Source organism: Scyliorhinus torazame, chromosome 1 (assembly GCF_047496885.1).
Source record: "Scyliorhinus torazame isolate Kashiwa2021f chromosome 1, sScyTor2.1, whole genome shotgun sequence".
NCBI lineage: Eukaryota > Metazoa > Chordata > Chondrichthyes > Carcharhiniformes > Scyliorhinidae > Scyliorhinus > Scyliorhinus torazame.
Window position 1 is genome coordinate 236,155,311 of NC_092707.1, and position 20,141 is coordinate 236,175,451.

Sequence of the window (20,141 nt, forward strand, 5' to 3'; positions counted from 1 at the left end):
ATGCCTGGAAGTTAAAGGCTACCTATTAGTTAGTCACTGACAAAAGGACAAATTTTAGGTAGCTATTGGGAAGTCTACAAATAATAAAGAACTTCCCTTGTCTAATTAGGAGAACATATTTCTTTAGCAGTGAACAATTTAAACATATTCAGCTCATTAGCTCTGCGGTAATCTCTTAATTGCCTCACCAAGACCTGCTCATTTCCATTAACTTATATGGGAAAAGGTAGAGGTTCCCAAACGGTGTCTCATGACTCCCCATGAGATCGCAGAGGACACATTTGGGGTCACAAGTAGTAATCCAGGAGACACGAAGATAAAGGTTAAACCAAATTTATTTTCACTCAAAAGTAAAGCCACACAACAGGCATGCAACACGAGTGTCCCAACCCGGGACTAACAGGAACTTCCAGCCCGGGTATGGGACAGTATTTTGAAGGATTGATAACGGCCCTTTACCATGGGTGTTTGAACTCAACGAACCCCATAGGGAGATCTAAAATGAGAGATTCCTCAGTGTGAGGGTTATCACACGACCCCTCCTGTGAGCAGCAATAGCATCTGGGGAGAGGATATGGCCAAATCTGGTGACGCTGGTGGAACCTCCGTGGACCCACAGGACTGATGATGTCAAATTATAAAGGGTCAATGAGCCCAAAGAGCTCTTTAACTTCAGAACATACTTTGGGTGGACAGTTAGGGTGGGCCAGGGATGATTGTGAGCTAATTCGGCGCAGGTAGAAGGGAGTAGAGATTCATTGTGTCCAGAGTATGAAAAAAATCTGGAGGACATGCAGCTTAGCTGGGAAGGTGAGTGACAGCTTGAAATTTTCAGAGTTTCCGTTCATCTGCCTTGTACAGGCTTCTTACCCCAGCATAGTGATCGTATTTCACAGGTACCATCAATTAGACCAAAAGGGAGATGGGGAAGAGGGACTGATGAGTAAATGTGTGAGGCAAGAGGTTGGGAAGAGGTGTTTGTGTGTGCACGTGGTGGGGAGGTACAAGGATTGAGAAGAAGGGTGTGTGTGTGTGGGGGGGGGAAGAGGGGCTTATTATAATGTGTGTGGGGATGGCGTAGAAGGACTCCATAGAGCCTTCTGCTACCATTAAATATGGAAAGCTTGGCTGCAACTTATATGAGCACATAAAATAACATTTATATATTTATTCAAAGTACATTGAAAACTCATCTTCACATTTATATGATCTATATAATATCTGAACTTTGATAATTATATACTGAACGTTACTATGCTATTTATGACTTCTGTTTTGCTGGCATTTGGGCTCACAATTTTTGAGTGTTAAAATGGAGTCATAAAGGAAAATCATTTGGGAAGCACTCATCCAAGGAGTCTTATACGCATTAACTGCATGATGGAATACTGCACACAGTTTTGGTCCCCTTATTTGAGGGAGGTCACAAATGTATTAGAGGTGGTTCAGAGAAGGTTTACTAGGTTGATTCCAGGGATGAAGCACTTGTCTTATTATAATGCCGCAGAGAAGGCTGACGGTAAGAGAAAGATAGATTTATTTACAACAGTCCGCAGCATCACACTCCCAGTGCAATCCTCGCTGGGAGGACTTCTCACCAGGCCCTGATCTGGAACTGTTTTTAACCTTTACTCATAACGAGCCACAGATGGTAGTACTCCACGAGACCCACGGGGAGTTCAATTAAGGTTTCCCTATGGTCCTCGTGGGGGGTATGACACCACTACCCTGCTCCCCCACCAAAATCCGAAAGTTGCTCCTCAGCCGCCATTGGAAGTGGCCTTCTGCGCTGATTCACCCGCTGCTGCATGTCTGCCCGTGGCAGTTCCAGGTCGGGTGGAGTATATAGTGTAGCTGAACGCCGCCCTCTAGTTGACAGCCGAAGAGTTACAGTTGGGGTCTCAGTGCCGGACTTGTTGACTCCGTCAGTGAGGATATGTCCGTGTCCAAGTCAGAACTACTGTCCTCCTGCAGCGACCCAGACAGCTGGGCCCTCAACTCGAGGGGTGGCTCCAGAAGTGGCGAAAGCGGAACCCACCGTCGGTTGGGCCTCATGCCTGCTTAAGTGGTCCAAATGTTTCTAAAGGGTTTGCCCCTGAACCTGGACTTAATAGTAAACTGGGTCTGTCCATTCCAAGACCACCCCCAGTAGCCACAAAGCTCCATTCCCAAAGTTTCAAGCGTATATGTCGTCCCCAGCATGAAATGACAATTCCGGTGCCTTCAAACCATGGTGTCACTTCTGCGACTCCTGTTGCTGCTCGACCTTGGTACCGAGGCATCCAAAACGGAGACTGAGTCATGTCATGAGCCGTCAACCCATCAAAGGTTCCACAGCTGCGATCCTGGTCATCATATGCAGCGTTGTACGATAAGTGAACAGGAAAGATGCCAGTCGCATGTCCATGGACCTTGTCAACTGTTTGTTCAATCCCCGTTTGAAAGTTTGGATCGTCCTTTCTGTTAGTCAATTGGAGGAAGGATTATATGGGGCAGTCCAAACATGTCAAATGCATTCTGCTGCATAAAAATGGTGAAAGACATGCCATTGACATCACCAGGACGTCCGAGATCCCATAGGTGCTGAAAACCCCGAGCTTGTCAATCATGGCCCTGGATGTCATAGAGGGCAGCCTGCACATCTCCAGCCACTTCAAGTGGACTTCCATGAGCACTAGAAACATGGACCTATGAATGGTCCCACAAACTCCGCATGGAGGCGAACCCATGAATGGTCATTTCCATGGGTGCAGAGGGAAGCTGGAGGGAGCTACTGCACGTCCCGGCAGACCGGGAAGCTTTTCACAAATCTATTTGACCCCATCGATGCCTGGCCATCACACATAGCTCCAGGACAACATTTCCTTTTGACGCCACCAGATGGCCACTATGTAAATCCGACCCTGCGGGGGGGATGACCTGAGCACCCAACAATATAACTCGGAAAACTTCAGAACGGAAGGCCAAAGAGTCGCCTGAAGGGCCTCCTTTGTACTGCCGCTCAACAGCATGAGCCGAAGCTTCGCCAACTCTTGCTGTGTCAACGCACGGACCCGAGCAGCCATTATTGGCAAGGTGTCCATAAAATTTAAAGTCACGATTTCCTCATCCGTCTCAGGCGGGGATGGGACACTCAAGGCCAACGGCAGATGGCTGAGGGCGTTAGCATGGGCAATCTTGGTACCCGTGCAGTGCTGAAAAGAGTATTTGTACGAAAAGAGGATCGCCCAATGCTGGATCCTGGCTGATGTGATTGGCAGGATGGCTTTAACCTCCTTAACGGATTGTGGTCTGTTACGATAACAAAATGTCACCCATACATGTATTGATTGGACATTTGAATGTCGAACATCACATCCAAAACTTCCTTCTCAATCCCGTGTAGCAGGCACACGGCGTCAGCCAGGGTCCTTGAGGTGAAAGCAATGGGGCATTCCTTGCCGTCATCCCATGCATGGGCCAGCATCACCTTGATGGCGTAAGGGGAAGCATCACATGTTTAAATGAGAAGCCTAGTCAGATCATAGTGTGTAAGAAGTTGAAGAGAGACTCCGCTTAATAGCAGTGCCCCAGCATCACTCCTCATCCTTCCTCAACAGTTCATGGAGTGGAGCTAGCAGAGAACCAGGTTTGCGATAAACTTCCCATAATAACTGACTAGGCCTAAAAAGGACCAGAGCTCAGTGACGTTCCTTGGGGTCAGGGCCCCATTTATGGCATTAACCAGATAGGTTGTTGCTTTAGGACAGAAAGTGCACTTACCACGCTTCAGTCTGGCGGTCACATGGGCAAAACGACGGAGCACTTCGTGGAGATTTGCCATATGCTGCTGCTTTGTGGACCCGGTGATCAGTGCATTGCCCAAGTAGATGGCTACTTTCGGCAAGCCTTGCAAAATGTTTTCCAACACTCGCAGAAAAATTGTGGGGGCCAACGAAACCCCGAATGGAAGGAGGGCGAACTCAAACAATCACCCTTGTGTATTAATGGTGGCCTACTTTCTGGACTCCTGGTCAAGCTCCACCTGCAAGTATGCATGGCTCACATCCAGCTCCGTGAAGGAGCATCCTCCAATCAATCTGGTGTATAAAGCTTTGACCCAGGGCATCGGGTACCGGTCCAGATGTGAGGCTCTGTTGACGGTAAACTTAAAATCCCCACAAAGCCGGACTGTTTTATCGGAGCGAAGCCACTAAAATGTGCAGAGATCTATAATGGATACAGCAACCCCAGTGTCCATTTCCATTGGCACCAGATGTCCATTTACCTGCAAGGTGATCCGGATCGGAGCGACTCTCGGAGCTGGAAGACAGTTCAATTGCATCAAACAGTCGACCTCCTCTGGGACGTCCACATGCAAGGCCCTGGTCCAGAGAAACCTCAGCAGTTGTCGCGGACGGCATGCCTTGCACTGTACCGGGCGGCCTCAGCCCTCACGAGTTCCTCAACCACAATGCAGTCTCGATGATCGGCTCTTGCCCTCCTCCTTGGGCAAAGTATACCTTCAGTCAGTGGCAGCCATGGACCTGCTTCGGGGTCGTTCTATCGGAGATAGCCTGGCTCGTCCCGCACCGTCCTGTGACCAATAGGGAGTCCGAAAATGTGGACCGCCTAACCCAGGCATTGTCAAGCTCGGGGGCGTGACGCACGGGTGGGTTGTGGATGGGTGTCAGGAGGGTCGTGGAGCCATCCGTCGCCGCGCTCCCGATCGTGCAAATCTGAGCGCAACAGCCGCAGCAGCTGGCTGTTAATAACACCGGCTGCAAGCGGCTTTCAAAATGGTAAATACAGCCGCACTGCGCATGCGTGCCCGATCATCGGTGCGCATGCGCAGTGCGGCCACTTTTTTTTTTAAACGGCCGCAGCTTTTTGTTTTACAAGTTCGGGGGGGATTTATTTGATAAAGTTTTACAGGAGAAAAATGCAGAACTTTGGACAGATGGAGACTCCATACTTTCCAACACCGGAAGGCTTCACCTTCATCCAACAGGTTCCATTCGAGGAGCGTGTACGAGGGCCAAAGGGACCCAAAACCATTTCCTCCATTTTTGTCAGCAGCAAACAAGGGAAGAGAAAATGGTGGGTCGCACAGGTCGGCCGGCGTGGGTCGCGAAGGTCGGCCGGCGTGGGTCGCGAAGGTCGGCCGGGTTGGGTCCCGAAGGTGGCCGGTTGGTAAAAATGGGTCCCCAGAAAAAATGTTTGAAGAACACTGGCCTAACCTATGGACACCATAGTCCATGTAGTCCTGCAGCTCCTGCACATTTTTCTCCACGTGTTCACGAGAGTGGGAAAGCTCAATGATCCGCTTCAAATCTAATGTAGTTTCTTCCAACAGCTTCCTCTGCGTGGCCATATTGTTAATACCGCACACAAGCCTGTCTCCCAACATCTGAGAGAGAGACAGTCTGAACTCGCAGAGTTCAGACAGATGCCGCAGACGGGAAAAGGAGTCCGTGACTGATTCATCGGGAGAACATACAACCGTGTTAAATCAATACCTTAGCATAATTACAAAAGGTTTGGGGTCATAGTGGCTAGAAGCCATATCTACAATTCATCAAAGGCCTGTAGTCCAGTGGAGCCATGTATGTTCAACTCTTCATGATCCTAAACATCTGGGCCTGCAAGCGGTCAGGAGGAAAACGTTCTGTTGGTCTTCCCCCAATATGCCTGGAATAAGTATCCCATGCATTCCGCACATTGATTTCAATCCGCCAGACTTCACTGAAGGCCTCCGTTTCCCGAATTACAGCATTTTATTCGATATGACGTGATGTTCACCACAGCGAACATCCGGCAGCTAAGAGAACCGATAGGCAAGTCCGGAGTTTCCATTAATTCTCGTTGCCAGTATAATGGAAGAGAAGGCAGTAAGATATTTACAAGTATTTACCACGGCCTACATAGCGCAGCATCTCACTCCCAGTGCAATCTGAGCTGGAAGGATTTATCTCACCATGCTCTGACCTAGGTCTGCTTTTAACCTTTGCTCATAATGAGCCCTAGGTGGTAGGCCTCCATCCCCTACCTGGCGACCATGTACTCTACGAGTCCAATGGGGAGATCAATGAAGGTTTCCCGTGGTCCTCATGGGGGTTTTGATACTCATGAAGAGAGATTGAGCAGTTTAGGTCTGTACTCACGGGAGTTTAGAAGAACAAGAGGAGATCTAGCTGAGGTGTATGAGATGCTAAAGGGGATTGATGGGATAGACGCAGAGGGCATGGTTCCCCTTGTTGCATATCCTAGAATGAGAATCCATAGTTTTAGGTGAAGGAGTGGCAGATTTAAAACAGAAATGAGGAGGAATTACTTCATTCAAAGGGTCGTGAATCCATGGCATTCTCTACCCGAGAGTGCAGTGCACCCTGAACTCGAAACAAATTTGAGGAGATAGAAAGGTTTTTAATTAGTAGCAGGATGAAAGTTATGGGGATCAGGCAGGAATCATAGAGCGGGCAGGAATCATGGCACGCACACCCGATGCACTTTCACACGATTTAATGTCCTTCATTTCGGGCACATGCCTGCCTGAACAACGTAAAAAACTGGCCTTAAAAAAATAGTGTGAAGCATATGTGATGATATGAAGTATTGTGATGGCCTTGTGATTGATAGTATGGGAGGTGGTGGAGGAATGATGATTAGTCTGAATGATGGAGGTGGGAGTAAATGGGACTGTGAGCAGGTGAAGATGGACAGCAGGTGTGTTGATCTTTGCTGATCTGATGATGTCTCTGAAACTCTTGTAACACTGGAACTAGGTCCCCACAGTGTTGCTCCTGGTGTTAACATCCTCTGTGACCTTTAACCAGGTTTTCCTGACATCGCTGTTTGCTTTTCACTTGCCACTTTGTAAGAATAGTACATCTTTCAGATGCTTACTGTTGCAAGCATCATCTCCATGGAGCTAGCAGGACGTATGGCGGCAACCATTCAACCATCTTCTAGAAGGAGAAATTGAATTGCCAGAAGCTGGGCTCATGTTGAATGATTGTAACCTCCATTTAAAAGATGCATATACTCAAGTGGTTAGTGATTGCCAGTGGAAATGGCACCAATCAAATTTTGCCTTCTTCCAGACCTTTCCATCAGACAGAAGATACAGAAGTCTGAAGACCCACACATCCAAACAAGGAACAGCTTCTTCCCCACAGCTACTCGACTCCTCAACGACTCTCCCTCGGACTGATCTGTTCCCTGTAAGAACAGTATTCACGATGCCCTATGCGGCTCTTGCTCATGTATTTGCTTTGTTTGGCCCTTGTTCCGCACTGTAACCAATCACTGTTTGTCGATGTACCATTTGTCAATGTACTCTGTCGATTATTTATTTTTGTCTACTATGTACGTACTGTGTATGTTCCCTTAGCCGCAGAAAAATACTTTTCACTATACTTCGGTACATGTGACAATAAATCAAATCAAATCAAAATCAGTTAATATCAGGCAGGCCTTGACAGCTTTCACATACATTTTCAAATGCCCTTGAAGCATTAATCTCCATCTCTTCAGCCATCAGACCCGAGTTAAAAGCAAGATCTTGGTCTCTTCCTTATCCGAGGCCTGGTGAAAACATCAAATCAGTCAGGTTTCATTTGTATGAAGTAGTCAAATTATCAGACAAGTCCTGATTAGTGAAACTGTATAAAACAGACTTTATTTTGCTGATGTATTATGCTAGTTTCCTTCAAATGAAAATAAACAGAATTCTGAATGATTATGAATTTGAATAAAACTAATCAGCTACAATTTATTAAAGTCAGTGCCTAATGTTTGAAATTTATCTTCTGAGCAGGCAAAAACCATGAAATTTGATTTTGTTGAAAAAAAACTCATTAAAAAGTAACAGCTTTATCATTCATTCCTGGCACATATTCAATAGTGTGCAAATGTACTTTTCAAAACTAATTTTTTTGAAACAGGCAGGAGCATATGTTAAAAACATCAGCCGTATCTTATTAATTTTTTTTCGATGTTTTGGCTATCTCTAGGTCATTCCAATTAACTGACTGCTTTACAATAATAATTATTATCTTTATTGTCACAAGTAGGCTTACATTGTAATGAAGTTACTGTGAAAAACCCCTAGTCGCCACATTCCGGCGCCTGTTTGGGTACACAGAGGGAGAATTCAGAATGTCCAAATTCCCTAACAGCACGTCTTTTGGGACTAGTGGGAAGAGTACCCGGAGGAAATGTGGCACTTAGCTCTCAAAAAACCTTAACAGGAGTCTTACCCTCCACTCCTTCTGGCAGACCCATGACCCAGACATTCTTCCCCCAGCCTCAGATCTACAAATCTTCCAGGATTTTTGACATACCACGTAGCTGGTCTTCCAAGGATTGAATATGAGCTTCAGCAGAGGAAGCAGCATTTTCTTTGTCGGGATTCTTTCTTCCGTTTCAACAAGCCTTTTGTTAGTATTCTGCAGCTTGGTCTCAGATTCTGTGTCAACATGCCGAGTCTATCATCTATTACTCTGATAATGTTCATAGTTATCATTTTCAGTGCCTTAGAAAGAGCCGGGTCAAGAGAACGCCAAGGATCTGGTCACCATATTGAGAAGACTGCTCCACCCCCATTGCATCCGACTGCCCCTTTTATCACGGGATTCCTCAGCATTCTTTCTCCAACACTTACCCAAAATTCTTCTGGGGACATACTATTGAGTATTAATTCCTGGATTAGGCAAGCAGATGCCAGGCAAACAGGATAAAAGAAGGATTATAAAAAGAGTGGTGCCAGAGCCCACGGAAAACTGCTAATTCTGTGTCCACATCACCTGGTCTCTCAAAGCTTCTGTTTTTGACACTTACAAGGTCTATTTGAGTGACACTTTTATAGTGTTAGGATACCAGACCAGACCTTTACTTTTGTTAGGATACCGGACGAAACCCCAAACAATTTTTCAATTTGTAAAACTGTGAGGAAAGAATAATTAATCCCAGGAGTGATGGATCTGTCCAATAGGTATCTTTATGCTAAAACAAACTTTAAAGATTGAATTAATCACATTAACATTAAAAAAAGCTTTACAATTAACAGTTCAACAGTTTTTAAATAAAAGGAAAACTTGGAACTTACTATCTGCACCTGCCACTAATTCCAATTAAGCTACCCAATACAATTCAAATGCCATAAAGTTAACAAAAAGGGATACTTGCTTTCCTGACCTTTGGAGAGAGAAACCCTTTTCATGAACAACCTTAAAATCCTTCTGGCTTGTCAGACACTTCTGCTCAAGCTAACAGTATTTGGCAAAGCTGAAAACTACAGACAGACCTGGCTTCTCCCAATAATTACATCAGTGTCATCATCGGCTTAGCTAGGGCTAAAATATAATCCCTCATAAATCATCTTCTCTCCATGGAATCTCCAGGAATCAAAAGTCATCTCTCTCTAAACTAGTCAATGTTTAAAATCAATCATTACCTCATCTTTATTTACTTAATTCTCCTTAATTACAGTTTTAGTTGATACACTGCCTGTATGTATTTCAAACCAAGGTTTTAAATAACATTACTGCCACAAATAGGAAATATAATGTATGACAATTTCGATATTTATCACATACGATTGTAAAAAGACCAGGGGCGTCATTCTCCGACCCCCCGCCGGGTTGGAGAATCGCCAGGGGCTGCCGTGAATCCTGCCCCCCCCGGTTGCCGAAGTCTCCGGTACCGGATATTCGGCGGGGGCGGGAATCGGGCCGCGCCAGTTGGCGGGCCCCCCCGCTCGATTCTCCGGCCCGGATGGGCCGAAGTCCCGCCGATAAATTGCCTGTCCCGCCGGCGTGGATTGAACCACCTTTTGAACAGCGGGACAAGGCGGCATGGGCGGGCTCCGGGGTCCTGGGAGGTGCCCCCACGGTGGTCTGGCCCGCAATCGGGGTCCACCGATCCGCGGGCGGGCCTGTGCCGTGGGGGCACTCGTTCCCTTCCGCCTCCGCCACGGTCTCCACCATGGCGGAGGCGGAAGAGACTCCCTCCACTGCGCATGCGTGGGAAACTGTCAGCGGCCGCTGACGCTCCCGCGCATGCGCCGCCCCGAGATGTCATTTCCGCGCCAGCTGGCGGGGCAACAAAGGCCGTTTCCGCCAGCTGGCGGGGCGGAAATCCCTCCGGCGCCGGCCTAGCCCCTCAGTGTTGGGGCTCGGCCCCCAAAGATGCGGAGCATTCCGCACCTTTGGGGCGGCGCGATGCCCGTCTGATTGGCGCCGTTTTGGGCGCCAGTCGGCGGACATCGCGCCGTTTCGGGAGAATTTTGCCCCACTTGTTTTTTCCACAAATTATGAATGGGTGGTTTTCGAAGCAATTGCACTTGTCATTGTTACTATAGGGTTCAATAGGTATACTGATTGAATGGGCATGGAAGGGCCATGAGTTGGCATAGAGGAAATGAGGGGCCATTAGAGGTGGACTGGGGGGGGAACGAACTGGCTTTGAGCTGTCATGAGGGCAAGGCAGTAGTATGGGGAATGGGTGAAGCGGCGTGAGTCAGAAGCTCTCAAATATAACCAAAGAACTGGATGAAGTCCCAAAGTACGAGTCTGGCCTTTCCACAAGCCAGCCTCAGCACTTGACTGCTGCTGTGGCCATCTCCAATCTGTGCCCAGGGGCAGCAGGCCCAACTGTATCCCGCACCTGCCTCTCTGGACTGAAAGTAGCACAAAGAAGATCTGCCAAGTTAGGAAATTTCTCGACTCGAGTTATCTGCCTTAGTAGGAAAACTCCACCTCACAAGTTCTATATAGCTGTCAATATCCTTCAGGATAGAGGATTACAAAGATTCACAACAATCAGTGAGGATTTTTCTCCTCATCACAGGCCTAAAAGGTCTACCATTTATCGAGACTGTACCCCATTGTTCTAGATTCCCCAGTGGGGAAAACATCTGTTCAGCCTCTGCCCCAGTGCTTGCTAAAGTATTTTCCAATGTGACCCTATTTTAACACTGTCAACAAAAACAAAGCAATGTCCCGTTAGCCATCTCTCTCAGCAGTACGGTAATATTCAGTATAATTATTTTTAAAGTTTGTATACTGTAGATAAACATGATAATACATCATAAATATGAAAATCTGAGTTTTTGAAGTACCTTGTAAAAATGCTAATCTTTAATACATTCATGTAGGTTTCAACAAAGCTCTCCATGTTCCCTGGTGACAAAAGATTCAGTGAGTCCTTCGACCGGGTAGAATGGGGGTACTTGATGGCAGTTCTGGAGCGGTTTGGGATTGGACCAAGATTTGTGAATTGGGTAAAGTTACTATATAAGGCGCCGAGGGCGAGTGTCCACACAAACAACATCAGCTCGAGATACTTTTCTCTCCACCGTGGGACTAGGCAGGGATGTCCTATGTCCCCCCCTGCTGTTTGCACTCACGATTGAGCCGTTGGCCATCGCATTAAGAAGTTTGGGGGTATGGAAAGGAATAGTGCGGGGGGGGGATAGAGCATAGGGTGTCCTTATATGCCGATGACTTGCTGTTGTACGTGTTGGAACCGAGTGTGTCGATAGGGGGAACATTGGAGCTGCTTCGAGTGTTTGGGTCTTTCTCGGGGTAAATGCTGAATCTAGACAAGAGTGAGTATTTTGTGGTATCTCGGCCGGGTGTGGGGGTAGGGGTGGGGGGGCTGCCATTCCGTAGGGCAGGGACTCACTTTAGGTACCTGGGGATGCAGGTTCCCCGGGAGTGGGGGGGCTCCGCAGGTACAACATTTATAGTTTGGTGGGGAGAGTGAAAGCTGATCTGGCAAGGTGGGATGGTCTCCCTCTGTCACTGGCGGGTCGGGTACAGGCGATTAAAATGAACGTGTTGCCACGATTTCTGTTTATTTTTCAATGCCTGCCGATTTTCCTGCCAAAGGTTTTTTTCAGAGAGACTGAGGGCAGGATTACATCGTTCATATAAGAACATAAGAAGACTTCCGGGTGCGGCTATGCAGAGTTAGGTCGCATATTCGGTAGCTCCCGCTTGGAACGGACTTTTGGGCTCTTTTACAGGACCCCCATGGCATTTGTTTGACATTTCCCGGTGTGGCAAGAAGACTGCAACATTCTCCCGACAGTGTCCCCCAGGAATGGTTTTGGTTACCAGACCCGGCAGAAACAGTAAAAGATTTGGCTGCAACAGGATAAATAGAGCCTCTTCCAGCATGCAAGCGGGGGAAGGGCAAGCTTAACGTTGCAAGCTGACCTGAGGGCCTTTATCAAAGGTGAATTCTAGCAGCAGAGGGAACAACTGTGAAAAGATCTCACCAAGGCCACTGAAGAAGCGGGAACGAGGCTTCCGGTGGCGGCCATGGAGGTGTAGGTCGTGCATTCGGCAGCTCCCGTCTGGAACGGACTCTTAGACCTTTTTCAGGAGTTTCCACAGACATTTTGGGGCAGATTGGTGAAGCGAACACTGCCAAAAGGGTTCCCTCTCGAGACTTCCGGTTGCGGCTATGCGGAGCTAAGTCGCACATTCGGCGGCTCCCGCAAAAATGGACTTTTGGGCTCTTTTCAGGGCCCCCAAGGGCACTTTTTCGACGTTTCCTGGTGTGGAAAGGAGTTAATAATAGCTCCCCGTCAGTATATGGCTTTAACGAGGAGCGGGGCGACAAAAAAGATGGTGGTGGACCAGAAGAAGGGAGGGAAGAAGGACAAAATGGCGGCGGGCGGAGACCAGGCAGCGTGGAGGCAGTGGGCGGAGGAGCAACAGGAGGGTATCCAGCGCTGCCTCAGAGAAATTAAAATGGACCTGCTAGAGCCGATGAAGGCTTCTATTGATAAGCTGCTGGAGACACAGATGGCCCGGGGGTGGCGATCCGAGAGGCTCAACAAAAGATCTCTGACAATCAGGACGAGATCTTAGTCCTGGCGGTAAAGGCGGAGGCGCACGAGGCACTCCACAAGAAATGGCAGGAGCGGTTCGAGGAGATGGAGAATCGGTCGAGGCGGAAGAATCTGCGGATTCTGGGCCTCCCGGAGGGGCTGGACGTGGGGGCCTATGTGGTCACCATGTTAAACTCGCTGATGGGAGCGGGGTCCTTCCAGGGGCCCCTGGAGCTGGAAGGGGCCAATAGAGTGTTGGCGAGGAGGCCCAAGGCTAACGAGCCTCCGCGGGCGGTGCTGGTGCGGTTCCATCGGTTCGTCGATTGGGAGTGTGTGCTCAGGTGGGCCAAGAAGGAGAGGAGCAGCAGGTGGGAGAACGCGGAGGTTCAGATATATCAGGACTGGAGTGCGGAGGTGGCGAAGTGGAGGGCCGGGTACAATTGAGCGAAGGCGGTGCTGCACAGGAGGGGAGTGAAGTTTGGCATGTTGCAGCCGGCGCGACTGTGGGTTACCTACAAGGACCGGCACCATTATTTTGAGTCTCCAGAGGAGGCGTGGGCCTTTGTTCAGGCAGAGAAGCTGGACACAGACTGAGGGTTGGGATGGGCGATTGGGGACTGCGGTGGATATGTTATGCCTATTTTTGGTTCGGGGGGGGGCCTTTGCATTGTTTTGGGTTTCTTTTTCTCTGTGTTTTTCTGTTTCGGGTTGGGGAAGGTGGATGGGGCGGGTTGGGCACTGTTTTGGTTGGTGGCGGGGCCTGGTAGGTGGAGAGCGCGGGCTTTTTTCCCGCGCCGAAGACTGGGGGGCAGGACCGGGGCGGGGAAGCGAGGATTGTTTCCCGTGCTTAGAACGGAGGGGGAGAGCCTGTGAATGGGGAGCGGGAGAGTAGGGTGTGCCACACAATGGGAGGAGTCGAAGGGGAGGCGGGAGTGGCCGGGGTCAGCAGGAGTCAGCTGACTTGTGGAAGTGCAATGGGGGGAGTAAACCAGCTAGGATGGGTCCTAGCCGGGGCGGGGGGCAATAGCCATTTCGGACCACGCCCCGCATTGGGTGGACTTGGATATGGGGAGGAGAGAGACCAGCGCCCGCTGTGGCGCTTGGAGGTGGGGCTGTTGGCGGACGAGGAGGTGAGCGAGCAGGTCCGAGGAAGTATAGAGAGGTACTTGGAGACCAACAACAACGGGGAGGTCTGAGTGGGGATGGTATGGGAGGCACTGAAGGCGGTGGTGAGGAGAGAGCTGATCTCCATCAGGGCCCACAAGGAGCGGAGGGAGCGGGGGGGGAGGGAGAGGCTGGTGGGGGAGATGGTGAGGGTAGACAGGAGGTATGCGGAAGAACCTGAGGAAGGATTGTTGAGGAAGAGGCGCAGCCTCCAGGCCGAATTCGACCTGGTGACCACCAGGAAGGCGGAGGTGCAGTGGAGGAAGGCCCAGGGGGCGGTCTACGAGTATGGGGAAAAGGCAAGCCGGATGCTGGCGCATCAGCTTCGGAAGCGTGACGCAGCTAGGGTGATCGGGGGAGTTAAGGACAGGGGAGGGAGCGTGGTGCGGAGTGGGGTTGGCATCAATAGGGTCTTTAGGGACTTCTACGAGGAATTGTACCGATCCGAGCCCCCACGGGAGGAGGGAGGGATGGGCCGTTTCCTGGACCAATTGAGGTTTCCAAAGGTGGAAGAGGGACTGGTGGCGGGACTGGGGGCCCCGATTGGGCTGGAGGAGCTGATCAAAGGGATAGGAAGCATGCAGGCGGGGAAGGCACCGGAGCCGGACGGTTTCCCGGTCGAGTTCTATAAAAAATATATGAACCTGTTGGGCCCACTGTTAGTTAGGACCTTCAATGAGGCAAGGGAGGGGGGGGCTTTACCCCCGACGATGTCCCGGGCACTGATCTCCTTGATCCTGAAGCGGGACAAGGATCCCCTGCAATGTGGGTCTTACAGACTGATTTCCTTGCTAAATGTAGATGCCAAGGTGCTGGCGAAGGTCTTAGCCACGAGGATTGAGGATTGTGTGCCGCAGAGCATCCATGAAGACCAGACGGGGTTTGTGAAGGGGAGACAGTTGAACGCGAATGTGCGGAGGCTTTTGAACGTTATCATGATGCCGGCGAGGGAGGGGGAGGCGGAGATAGTGGTGGCGATGGACGCTGAGAAAGCCTTCGATAGGGTAGAGTGGGGGTACCTGTGGGAGGTGCTGAAGAGGTTCGGGTTTGGGGAGGGGTTTGTCAGGTGGGTTAGGCTGTTGTATGAGGTCCCGATGGCGAGTGTGGCCACAAATAGGAGGAGGTCCGAGTACTTTCGGTTGCACCGAGGGACGAGACAGGGGTGTCCCCTGTCCCCCCTGCTCTTCGCACTGGCGACTGAACCCCTGGCTATGGCACTGAGAGAGTCGAGGAACTGGAGGGGGTTGGTGCGGGGTGGGGAGGAGCATAGGGTGTCACTTTATGCGGACGACCTGCTGCTGTATGTGGCGGACCCGGTGGTAGGAATGCCAGAGGTAATGAGGATCCTTAGGGAATTCGGAGACTTTTCGGGGTACAAGCTCAATATGGGGAAGAGCGAGCTGTTCGTAGTTCAGCTAGGGGACCAGGAGAGGGGGATTGGCGAGCTCCCACTAAAAAGGGCGGAGAGGAGCTTCAGATATTTGGGGGTCCAGGTGGCCAGGAGCTGGGGGGCCCTGCATAGGCTTAACTTTACAAGGCTGGTGGGGCAAATGGAGGAGGAGTTCAAGAGGTGGGACGCGTTGCCGCTGTCCCTGGCGGGTAGGGTGCAGTCAATCAAAATGACGGTGCTCCCAAGATTTTTGTTCCTGTTCCAGTGCCTCCCATTGTTTATCCCAAAGGCTTTTTTCAGGCGGATTAACAGGAGTATAATGGGGTTTGTGTGGGCGCGAGGGACTCCGAGGGTGAGAAGGGTGTTCCTGGAGCGGAGTAGAGATAGGGGGGGGCTGGCGCTGCCCAACCTCTGTGGGTACTACTGGGCCGCCAATGCGACAATGGTGCGCAAGTGGGTGATGGATGGGGAGGGTGCTGCATGGAAGAGGCTGGAGACGGCGTCCTGTGTGGGTACGAGTCTGGGTGCGCTGGCAACGGCGCCGCTGCAGCTCCCTCCAAGGCAGTATACCACGAGCCCGGTGGTGGTGGCGGCCCTCAAAATTTGGGGGCAGTGGAGGCGGTATAGGGGGGAAGTTAGGGCCTCGGCGTGGACCCCATTACGGGGGAACCACCGGTGCGCCCCAGGAAGAACAGGTGGAGGGTTTTCGGGGTGGCACAGGGCAGGGATACGAAAGTTGGGGGACCTGTTTGTGGACGGGAAGTTCACGAGCTTGGGTGAGCTGGAGGAGAAGTACGGGCTCCCCCCGGGGAACACCTTCAGGTAAGGGCGTTTGCCAGACGGCAGGTGGTGGAATTCCCACGGCTACTGTCACACACAGTACAGGACAGGGTGCTCTCGGGGGGGTGGGTGGGAGTGGGGAAGATCTCGGAAACTTACCAGGTGATGCAGGAGGAGGAGGAGGCCTCGGTGGTGGAGTTGAAAGGTAAGTGGGAAGAGGAGTTGGGAGAGGAGATCGAAGAGGGGACGTGGGCAGATGCCCGAGGGAGGGTGAACTCTTCCTCTTCATGCGCGAGGCTCAGCCTCATACAGTTTAAGGTGCTGCACAGGGCACACATGACCGGGACAAGGATGAGTCGCTTCTTTGGGGGTGAGGACAGGTGTGTTCGGTGCTCAGGGAGCCCAGCAAATCACACCCATATGTTCTGGGCATGCCCAACGCTGGAGGAATTTTGGAAGGGCGTAGCGAGGACGGTGTCGAGGGTGGTAGGATCCAGGGTCAAACCGGGCTGGGGGCTCGCAATATTTGGGGTGGCAGAGGAGCCGGGAGTGCAGGAGGCGAAAGAGGCCGGAATTCTGGCCTTTGCGTCCCTGGTAGCCCGGCGAAGGATTCTCCTTCAGTGGAAAGATACGAGGCCCCCAAGCGTGGAATCCTGGATCAGCGATATGGCAGGGTTCATTAAATTGGAGAGGGTGAAATTCGCCTTGAGAGGGTCGGTACAAGGGTTCTTTAGGCGGTGGCAACTGTTCTTAGACTTTCTGGCAGAACGATAGACATTGGTCAATGGCAGCAGCAGTCGGGGGGGGGGGGGGGTTTACTTTATTTTTGTTTATGTTCTTTACACTGGAAGGGTCTGAGGGGGTGTATACACCTGTCGTCTTAAGTCGGGGTGTTAATGTTAATTTATTATTTAGGTACGGGGGGAGGGGTTTGGGGGGTTGCTTTTTTAGATTGTGTTTTGTACTTAACCCTGTTGGGTTCTTTTTTCTTTCTCATTTTGTTCTTGATATTTTATGAAAACCTTTAATAAAAATTATTTTTTTTTAAAATAAGAACATAAGAACTAGGAACAGGAGTAGGCCATCTGGCCCCTCGAGCCTGTTCCGCCATTCAATGAGATCATGGCTGATCTTTGTGGACTCAGCTCCACTCTCCGGCCCATACACCATATCCCCGAATCCCTTTATTCTTTAGAAAGGTATCTATCTTTTTCTTAAAAACGTTTAAAGAAGGAGCCTCAACTGCTTCACTGGGCAAGGAATTCCAGAGATTCACAACCCTTTGGGTGAAGAAGTTCCTCCTACACTCCATCCTAAATCTACTTCCCCTTATTTTGAGGCTATGCCCCTAGTTCTGCTTTCTCCGACCAGTGGAAACAACCTGCCCGCATCTATCCTATCTATTCCCTTCATAATTTTATATGTTTCAATAAGATCCCCACGCATCCTTCTAAACTCCAATGAGTACAGTGCCAGTCTACTCAACCTCTCGTCATAATCTAATCCCCTCAACTCTGGGATCAACCTAGTGAATCTCCTCTGCACTCCCTCCAGTGCCAATATGTCCTTTCTCAGGTAAGGAGACCAAAACTGAACACAATACTCCAGATGTGGTCTCACCAACACCCTATATAATTGCAGCATAACCTCCCTAGTCTTGAACTCCATCCCTCTAGCAACGAAAGACAAAACTCGATTAGCCTTCTTAATCACCTGTTGCACCTGCACACCAACTTTTTGCGACTCGTGCACCAGCACACCCAGGTCTCTCTGCACAGCAGCATGTTTTAACATCTTACCGTTTAAATAATAATCCATTCTGCTGTTATTCCTCCCAAAATGGATAGCCTCATACTTGGCAACATTGAACTCCATCTGCCAGACCCTAGCCCATTCACCTAACCTATCCAAATCCTTCTGCAGACTTCCGGTATCCTCTGCACTTTTTGCTTTACCACTCACCTTAGTGTCGTCTGCAAACTTTGACACATTGCACTTGGTCCCCAACTCCAAATCGTCTATGAAAATTGTGAACAACTGCGGGCCCAACACTGATCCTTGAGGGACCCCACTAGTTACAGGTTGCCAATCAGAGAAACACCGATTTATCCCCACTCTCTGCTTTCTGTTAGTTAACCAATCCTCTACCCATGCTACCACTTTACCCTCAATGCCATGCATCTTTAGTTTATGCAGCAACCTTTTGTGTGGCACCTTGTCAAAATGGGGTGGGAAGGTGGCCAGAGTTAGAAAGGTGCTACTACAGAGGGGAAGGCAGGCAGGGGGTTTGGGTGTTTCGAACCTGATGTATTACTACTGGGTGGCGAATGTGGAGAAGGTGCGGAGCTGGGTAAGAGGGGTTGATTCCCAGTGGGTCAGAATGGAGGAGAGTTTGTGCAAGGAGTCGGGATTGAAGGCGCTAGCAACAAGGCCGCTCCCAATAGCCCCGGGGAAGTACTCAGGGAGTCCGGTAATAATAGCTTCATTGAGAATTTGGAGGCAGTTTCGCCAACACTTCGGGTTGGGGCAGGGTCAAGGGAAATGCCGATTCGAGGGAACCACAGATTTGAACCAAGGAGGTGGGGTCGAAATTTTTGGAAATGGGAGGAGAAGGGGATTAAGACACTGAAGGATTTGTTTCTTCGGGGTCGGTTTGCAGGATTGAGGGAGCTGGAAGCGAAGTATGGGCTGGAGCAGGGGGAAATGTTTAGATACATGCAGGTTCGGGATTTTGCCAGAAAGGAGATACAGAGCTTCCCGGCGGAGCCGGCCTCCACATTGCTGGAGGAGGTGCTGATGACAGGGGGACTGGAGAAGGGGGTAGTGTCAGCGGTTACGGAGCTATTTTGGAGGGAAGGGATCAAAGAAAAGTGGGAGGAAGAGTTGGGAGAGGATATGGAGGAGGGGTTCTGGTGTGAGGTGCTCCGGCGAGTGAATGCCTCCACCTCGTGCACGAGGTTGGGGCTGATACAGCTGAAGGTGGTATACAGAGCACACCTCACGAGGGCGAGTAGAGCCGATTCTTTGAAGGAGTAGAAGATGTGCGTGAATGTTGCGGGGGGAGGGGGGGGGCGGCGCTAACCATGTTCATATGTTTTGGCCCTGTCCAAAACTAGAGGATTACTGGAAGGAGGTTTTTGGATAATTTCTAAAGCGGTGCACGTGAAACTGGACCCGGGCCCCCGGGAGGCCATATTCGGGCTGTCGGACCAGCCAGGGTTGGGGATGGGTGCGGAGGCAGATATTGTAGCCTTCGCCTCATTGATCGCCCGAAGGCGGATCCTGATGGGTTGGAGGGCAACCTCTCCACCCTGTGCCCTGGTGTGGCAGAGGGATCTGTTGGAATTCTTGACTCTTGAGAAGGTTAAGTTTGAACTGAGGGGAAGGACGGAGGGGTTCTACAATTTATGGGCATTATTCATTATGCACTTTCAAGAACTGGATAACATCGAACATTAGTTGGGGGGGTGGGTGGGAGGATTGGGGGGGAGTGGGGCGGTGGTTGTTAATGGTGGCCATGGGTGATTCCTGATTCCTTTTTGTCAGTTGGTTATGTGAACATGTGGGTGAATGTTTTGTGTTTGGTGGGAGGATGGGATCGTTGTTATCGATATGGGGATTATTGTTTATTACTGATTATTGTTTATTGTTGGTGGATGTAAATTTGGGAGAAAATGCGAAAAAGGAGGAGAATAAAGAAATATTTTAAAAGATTCAGTGAGCCCCTCCCCCATTCCCTCACAGACACTGCCATTTGCCCCTCTCCTCCCACTAGACAGATACACACACATACACCCTTCATCACAGACGCAAGGCCCCCCCCCCGCCTCACACATTGGGAACTTCGCCAGCCTCTACGTTTGCAAAGCCAGGTCACAAACATCCCAAGCCTACTCAACCCCACGCTCCAAGTGCTTTCTGAAGTTAAAGGCCACTTTGGGTTTACTGTCTGTCCGTTGTTACTTGGTGGCATTGATTCAATGG

The 20,141-nt window shown here is 50.2% G+C and overlaps 1 long non-coding RNA gene across 1 annotated transcript in view; it reads right to left on the bottom strand.

Annotated features, from left to right (window-relative positions):
• Positions 1 to 317: 317 nt before the first annotated feature.
• The window catches only part of LOC140419657 (uncharacterized), a 126,077-nt gene continuing 106,253 nt past the window's right edge, over positions 318 to 20,141 (bottom strand). Inside the window, exon 3 of the long non-coding RNA XR_011945957.1 lies at positions 318 to 7,566. This is a non-coding gene — a long non-coding RNA (uncharacterized lncRNA). The remainder of the gene's footprint in view (positions 7,567 to 20,141) is intronic.